Raw genomic sequence first — 8,884 nt, 5'->3', positions numbered from 1 at the left:
TTTGTTTGTTTGTTTGTTTATCTATTCTTCCATACCAGGGATAGAACCCAGAACTTCACACATGTTATGCAAGCACGCTAGCAATGAGCTACATCCCCAGTCCTTTTTATTTTATATTTTATTTTGAGGCAAAATCCAAGTTACCCAATTTCATATTTTAGAAGTTAAAATTAGGGTAGAACTTAATCTTCTGATGCCATCTGAAAATGTCAGAGCCTCTTCACCTTCGCCGCTTCCTTGCACACGACTGAACTCAATCAGGGACATTTCTTCAAGTGCTAAGCTCCGACAGCTGGCTCATAAATTCCCATGACAGGTCAAAAGGGAAGCATGTAGCGGCTGGGGTAGTGGCTCGGTGGTAGAGTGCTTGCCTAGCATGTGTGAGGCACTGGGTTTAATCGTCAGCACCACATTAAAAAATGAATAAGTAAGTAAGTAAATAAATAAATAAAATAAAGGTATTGTGTCCATCTACAATTTAAAAAAAGGTGGCAGGGGAGCATGTAGCTGACCTGGAGCGTGTCACAGCAACCACTAAGGCAGCACTTGAGCAGGGGCTGAACTTGATGCACCTGGGGAGTGTTGGGGAGAGTGTGTGCTTGTGAGCCTTCCTCTCTGAAGCTAGGTAGCAGCTACATACACCTCCCCCAGGGCTGGCTTTCCTCCAGCCTCTGTTCTAGGCATGGCCTGTCCACCCCCTGACATTGCAAACATGTGGCCCAGTTGTCCCCACAAAATACACCCCTTTTTTTTGAGATTATGTTTCCCAAATTTGGATTTGGAGAACATGGTCACTACTATTCTGGTGTCTCAGTCTCTCATCTCATTAGAATGCAAGCCTATTAAGAGTAAGGGTGATGTTTTATTCATCATTCCAAACCTATAGCATCTCTTTTCTACTTCCTACACCATGGCTTGTTTATATGTTTGTTCTACTTGCTCTCTTACTTACAGACAGCAAGCAGAACAAGCTTATAACTAAGAGGTGCTATTCTTTGAAAATACAGATCCTAAAATAGCATCCTCACTTTACTCCAAGCTCTCTCTCTCTATCTCTGTGTGTGTGTGTGTGTGTGTGTGTGTGTGTGTGTGTGTGTGTGTTTGTACATGTACCAGAGAGAGAGAAAGAATGGGTTCCAAAAGTATAATTTTCCTTAATGTTTTGTATGCAACAACCTAGAAACTAAAGGCAATAACACCCCCAGTGCGCATTATCTGTAGGACAAATTCTGAATATTCCCTCTCCTACAGACAACTGAAGGTCAGTGTTTGGAAGCCACTAACTTCCCTGCTTTTGCTTAGTATACAAATTAAAGTTGGCATGGCTGTGAAAGACACTAGCTATGTGTGTCATTCAAATGGAGAGCTTTCAGTTCAGTGCTGTGAATGCATAGCTTTCCATAAATATTATAAAGATGAAAATAATAATTGCTCCTGCAGGAATTACATACTAGTCTGTTATATCCATACAGAAAATTCTCCAGGGGATCAGAGGATAATTCTGGCAAATGTTTTGATTCCAAATGCTTCACATTCTACTGACTTTATCACAGATTCCAGCACTTAGCATTTTTTCTCCGGATTCCTCCCCCTCCTGACACTCTCCAGAAGCCAGTCTTGTTGGGTTGGCAATGTGCGAGAAGACTGTAGCCATCTCCAATCTCGGGCCCGAGAATGAGTTGTTGCTGCAAGACCAAAACATCTAGATGGGTCCAGTCAGTGGGGGAGGTAGGGGATGTCTTACACGGAGTGATGAGTTTCATTTGGCAGGAATTGGCATTCATTATCAATTAGGGGTTTTAACTCTCCACCAAAGAATTCAAACCACAAACTCAATACAAATGAGGAAGCAGCCTTTGGAGGGTAAACATCCATCATCAGTTACATTGGAAGGTTCCTAGCACAGGTGGTGTGAATCTAGGAGAGTATAAAACACCTTCAGCGGGCCCAACTCTGTCACACCTGGCCACAACCGCAGCCTCCTGAGTCTAGAAGACTCGGATTTCCATACCTTCTCCTGCTGCCTGGTACCTGTCTTTCTTGCCTGCATGAAGGCTGTGAGCTGCCATCAACAGTGTCTGTTCTCTGTCCTCCTCCCCGACCTTCCACTACATAGGAATGAGCCCACTGAGAACAGCGCTTCCTGGGAGCTGCTGCTCCTGGAGACAAAGAAAAGGCCAGCTGGGGCTCTGCTACTGTTGGAGGATGGGGTGAGCAATAAGAGTGCCCCACAGGAAGCTCCCTTCACATGCAGAACCCCGGCTTTGCTGTCAGGATGGGGAAATGCAAGGTACGTAGGTCAGGTAAGGTGGCATGTGTGACCAAGAGACAGCTGGGCCTTGGGACATCATGAAAGGCTCCACACAGGGAGAAACAGCTTCTAGAGCAGCCTGGACTGCCCACTAGGTAAGCAGAAGCTTGGTTCTGGACGCGTGTGAGGGAGCAGAGGGACTCTGACCCGGCACTCTCCACTGGGAGATCCTGGCTCCAACTAGGGTTCGCTCATTCAGCACATCCACAAGCCGGGGCTAGGAGCCCATCAGCAAATGAAACAAAGAGCATGTGCCTAGCAGGCACAAAGCCCTGGGTTCAAGTCCTAGCACCATCAAAAAAAATTCTAAAATAAATTAATAAAAAATTTTAAAGGTAGGGGATTCCTTTTGACGCATGCTATAACATAGAGGATCATCGAAGACCTTAGCTTGTCATTATTCCCCAAAATCACGTTAACTGGCCCAGATGAGAAAAAAAAATAAGTGCTGTTTTTGCATTACCCATATGACTTTACTAGCCATCCCGAGACATTTAGGTCAAATTTCTAGAAACTGGTAACTACATTTGTCAGAGGAATCACACATAACCTCTCAGTTTGACCTTTCTAATTGGCATTCATTTATGATACTTTGCTTTTTGCAGTCATTATCCTTAGTTTCTTTTTTGCCTGTATTAGAGCATAAATCAAAATTAAGATTTTTACCCAACAAAAACCAATAAGAGACAGTTTCTTTATGTGCATTTTGTATTATTTTGATGCTTAAATCTTATTTTACTCTTTACAACCTTAAAGTAGACTGAGGAAAATTATTCCATATTTAATCATTGTTTTTTATCATGTTTATGAAAAAATAAATTTTATTCATAAAATGAAATTTCCTATTTTGAAAAAAAAACTCGTTATGCTAAGAGAAATAAACCAAATCACCAAAGGATGATATAATGCCACTTACGTGAGTAACTAAAGTAGTGGTTTTTGCAAAGATGAAAAGTAGAACAGAGGTTGTTGCCAGGGGCTAGTGGGAACAGAGAACGGGGCATTGTTGAGTGGGTACAGAGTTCCCAATGGGTAAGACAAATCTGGAGATTAGTTGAACCCTAACTCAAATGCACTTAACATCCTGAACCCTTAGGGGAGCTCTCATTTATGGGAACAGACTTTCAGTTTGGGAAGACGCAGGATGGGGGGACAATTGCACAATGATGTGAATGTCCTTAAAGCCATGTAATTGTAAACTCAACATAAAATTTACCACCTCTAACTATGTTATGTGTACTTTACCACAATTAGAACATTATGAGAAAATATCGTATATCAAGGAAGGTTCACTTAAAACTCAGACCTCTTTCTTTTTTCATTTTTTTTCTTGACTTGTAGATGGACACAATACCTTTGTTTTATTTTTTTTTTATGTGTTGCTGAGGATCGAACTCGGGGCCTCACACATGCTAGGCAAGTGCTTTACCACTGAGCCACAACCCCAGCCCCAAACTCAAACCTCTTTCTGAGGCCGTCTTCCCCACCTGGCATGTCAACTCCTTGAAGCTTAGGAAATGCCCAAGAATAAACAAGCACATTCTCTGGTGGAAAAGACAAAACAAAACCAGAAAGAGGTGGATGGGTGGGAAATAGTGAGAGAATGGCACTTTTATAAGCTTAGCCTGTGCCAGGGGGTCCCGAACTTTGGCATACATCAGGACCTTTTACCGGGCTGTGGAAACATGTACTGTGTTTGCATTTCTAACAAGTTCCCGGGGCATGCAGGTGTTGCTGATTTGGGTTTCTCACTTTGAGAGCCACTGGCCTATCCAAATCCTTTTAAAGTAGCAGAACCATAGCCAAGGGGTTCTCACATTTTGACGAATTTTAGTAAGGGGTCCTCAAATTCTGTTGCCATCCTGGGTTCCTAAGCCCTATACAAATTTGTACTTTTTAAAGCTTCCCCAGAAGATTCTGACACAGGAGGCTCTCATTCCACAGACTAATAAGTGCCGCCCTAAGTGTGCATTAATTAGCTCAAAGTGTGGTCTAGGGGGTCATCCTCAGCAGCAGCAGTAGCAGCAGCAGCAGCTGAATACTAATTATAAAACTAAATTCCTAGGCCCCACCCAACCCTCCTGAATCAGATACTGGAGGTGGGACCCAGCAATCCTGGCTTTAACAAGCCCTCTGTGTGGTTCTAGTTTACATTCAGGTTTGAGAACCACTGAGCTAGATCCTTTGACAACTCTTTTTATTGAAGTCATGGTGGCTAAATGGACTTTTTGGACAATTGCATATGCATTTTCATTATGTCTATAAACTGGAGATGGGGACTGTTCATTTTCTTTCTGTTGTCCTGGAAATATGGTTTGTATATCGCTGGGGTTGGAAAGGTTAATGAAGAGAATTAGAAATAATCTGGTATCAGAGGCCATGCCTAGCATAATTGATAGAAATTTCAAAGAGGTGACTTTTGGGATTAATGTTAATAGCTCTGGCCACAGAAAGAGTCCCCTGACCCCCGCCACACACACTTTTTTAAAATTGATGCATTATAGTTGTACATAATGGTAGGATTTGTTGTTACATATTCGTTCATGCACACAATATAACAATATAATTTGGCCAATATCATTCCCCAGTACTTCCCCTCTCCCCCTACCCTGGTCCCTGGAAAGGGTTTTCCTGGAATGTGGTGACAGCACTCTGTTGAGATGGTCCATCTGCCTGTCCCAAGGGAATCAGGAAGGAACTAGAGAGGGCCAAGGGTTTCCAGGTGCTTGTGGGAACCATGTCTGCCCAGAATCACCTGGGATTGTTCAAAGGCATGACCCTGCATTGCATTGTTCTCGGGTAGTTTTGAAGTCCCAGATCTGAGAATTATTAAGCAAGATAGATTTGATGTTCTTGCCAAATTCAAGGACTGTGAAAAAGAGAATGGAAAGGTTAGTTCATAAGGCTGGGAAATGAGAAGAGATTGACGAATTTTCTCCTTCAGACAAGAGATTTAAACTAAAAGGTAATACGGATAATGGGGTCTCCAGCTTTACTAAGGGCACCCATAGAAATGTGTTCAGATCGTAACAGAAAGGATTTGCAGTAAAGGAAGAAAATGTCTTGGAAATATGGACACTGAGCTGAGCCAAAATATTGACTCTGGAAGATTCTTTGCTAGAGATTTTAAAAAGCAGGATGACTCTTCATCTGTTTGAAATGATGTCACGGAATCATTTCAACTCCCTTCCAGCCACGATTCTATGTCCAGCCCTCCACAACAGCATATTAAACTAATATAGACCCTTGTGTCCCTCAAGCTTATAAAAGAGCAACCATGGAAGCTTCCTCCATTAGCATTGCTAATAAAACAGAATCAGCAAGGGGTGGATAGATAAAACTTAACATGCCATTAAGACATTGGATGGAAGAAGAGGAAAGCCCAGTTTTTTGCTCACCTGTCACTTCATCTGCAGGTAGATGACCTAAGAGGCACCAGCTTTTGTCTGAGCATTCTTCCTGTGGAGGCCAAGTCCCCAATAAAGAAAAATCAGAAAGAAACGTCTGCCTGATGTTATCTTTCTATGGTTCTGACTTGGAGTCGTGGTTGGAGTTAGACATCAAGGCAAAAGCTGCTGAAAGGGAAGATCTTGAAGTGAACAGGCAGCCAGGAAGGAAGCCTCTGAACAAATACAGATATGAATAGCAGCAGAGAGAACAGGCCTCCACCCTGGGCATGAAGGAGGAGCACATGGCCAGTCAGGGCAGGGCTGGCAGAACCCAGAGTGAACCGGCGATTTCATGAGATGACTGAGTATGGGGGCTGGCACATGGTCAGCGCTCTTAGCTTTTTACCATTTGGCAACAGAAATACATGACCGAACTCTTAGACTCGCTAAAGCAGCACTTCCCAGATGCCTGGGGAGACCTGGCACCAATATGTAACAAAGCGTTCAGCTTTCCTTAGTGTCTTGGTCCATTTTCTGTTAGAACACCTGAGGTTTGGTGACTTATAAAGGAAAGAAATTTATTTTGGCTTAGGATTCTAGAAGCTGGGAAGACCGAGATTAGGTGGCCACATCTGGTGATGGGCTCACGCTGCTTCGTAATGTGGTGGAAGTCAGCAGGGCAAGCCAGGGACATGCAGAAGAAGCGCAAAGTCCGAAGCCTCTCTGCAACAACCTGATCTCCAGGAAACGGCTCCTGTCCCCGGAGAACCAGAACCCACTCCCATAAGGAAGCCATTACCCTCTTGATGACATTGTCACCCCTTAAAGGTCCCATTTCCGACCACAGCCTCTGTGGCATTTGGATTTTGATGTGAGTTTTGGGTGAGGGGGACAAACCATAGCACTTGGCCAAATGGGAGACATAAGGACAATGCTATGTCAGATAGGGGTGTTCAGTTGCCAATATCTTGGGAAAAAATACCCTTCACCTTAAGGATGTCCTTTGCTGTTGGAAATAACTATCATGGGGGAAGGTGCTTAAAGTTTCTTGACCTTAGAAGATGGAAAGACCTCCCATGCTGTTGAACAGGCAGAATTAATATTGTCAAAATGGCCATACTACCCAAAGTGCTACACAGATTCAATGTGATTCCAATTAAAATCCCAACATCATTCCTTATAGAAATAGAAAAAGCAATCATGAAAGTCACTTGGAAAAATAAGAGACCCAGAATAACTAAAGCAAGAAGAGTAAAACAGGAGGCATCACAATACCAGACCTTGAACTATTCTACAAAGGTATAGTAACAAAAACAGCATGGTACTGGCACCAAAATAGATGTGTAGGCCAGTGGTACAGAATAGAAGACACAGAGACAAACCCATATAAATACAGTTCTCTCATATTAGACAGAGGTGCCAAAAACATACAGTGGAGAAAAGGATAGCCTCTTCAACAAATGGTGCTAGGAGAACTGGAAATCCATATGCAGCAAAATAAAACTCTCTCTCACCATGAACAAAACTCAACTCAAAATGGATCAAGGACCTAGAAATTAGACCAGAGACCCTGTGTCTAATACAAGAAAAGATAGGCCCAAATCTTCATCATATCAGATTAAACCCCAACTTCCTTAACAAGACTCCTAAAGCACAAGAAATAAGAATAATAAACCGGGCTGAGGATGTGGCTCAAGAGGTAGTGTGCTTGCCTGGCATGCATGTGGCCCAGGTTCGATCCTCAGCACTACATACCAAGATGTTGTGTCCGCCGAAAACTAAAAAATAAATATTAAAATTCTCTCTTTCTCTCTCTCTCTCTCTCTCTCTAAGGAAAAAAATTTTAAAAATCAATAAACGGGATAGATTCAAACTAAAAATCTTCTTCTTAGGAAAAGAAATAATCAATGAGGTAACGAGAGAGCCTACATGTGGGGAGCAAATTTTTGCTACATGCACGTCAGAGCGCTAATCTCCAGGCTATATAAAGAACTCAAAAAACTTTACTCCAAAGAAACAAACAACCCAATCAATAAATAGGCTAAGGAGCTGAACAGACACTTCCCAGCAAAAGATATACAATCAATCACCAAATATATAAAAAATGTTAAACATCTCTAGTAATTGGAGAATCAAAACTCCTCTAATATTTCATCTCACTCCAATCAGAATGGCAATCATCAAGAAGATGAGCAACAATAAATGTTGGTTAGAATTTGGGGAAAAGGATACATTATCAAGAATACAAGCAACAGGCTAGGGTTGTAGCTTGCTGGTGATAGAGCGTGAGGCTCTGGGTAGATTCTCAGCACCACATAAAAACAAAGATATCTTGTCCATCTACAATTAAAAATAAATAAGTGTTGGCGAGGATGTGGGGGGAAAGGCACACTCAAACATTGCTGGTGGGACTGCAAGTTCATTCAACCAATCTGGAAAGCAATATGGAGATTCCTTAGAAAACTTGGAATGGAACCACCATTTGACCCAGCTATCCTACTCCTAGGTCTATACCCAAAGGACTTAAAAACGGGATACTACAGAGACACAGCCACATCAATGTTTATAGAAGCACAATTCACAATAGCTAAACTGTGGAATCAACCTAGATGCCCTCCAATAGATGAATGGATAAAGAAATCGTCGTGTACATATACACAATGGGATATTACTCAGCATTAAAAGAGAATAAAATGATGGCATTTTCAGGTAAATGGATGGAGTTGGAGAATATCATGCTAAGCAAAGTAAGCCAACCCCCCAAACCAAAGGCCGAATGTTTTCTCTGATAAGTAGATGGTGATTCACAGTGTGGGGGGGAATGGGATGAGTGGAGGAACTTTGGAATGGGCAAAGGGAAGGGGGGAAGGGCAAGGGGATAGGAAAGAGGGTGGAATGAGACGGACATCATTTCCCTAGGTACATGTATGATTGCACAAATGGTGGAATTCTACTTCGTGTACAACCAGAGAAGCGAAAAATTCTATTCCATTTGTGTACAATGAATCAAAGAGCTTTCTACTGTCGTGTGTAGCTGATTCAAACTAATAATAATAATTTAAAAAAAGTTTCTTTGCAGCTTTCAGTTAGTCCTTGATTTTTTTTTTTTTCCCATGAAATCCCAGAGTCTGGGAACCATTCCTCTAGAGGGTGTGCAGGTGGGGCAATCGGAGGCTGTGAGCTT

This window comes from Ictidomys tridecemlineatus, chromosome 13, assembly GCF_052094955.1.
Source record: "Ictidomys tridecemlineatus isolate mIctTri1 chromosome 13, mIctTri1.hap1, whole genome shotgun sequence".
Lineage (NCBI taxonomy): Eukaryota > Metazoa > Chordata > Mammalia > Rodentia > Sciuridae > Ictidomys > Ictidomys tridecemlineatus.
Note: the sequence above shows the minus strand (reverse complement) of the source record.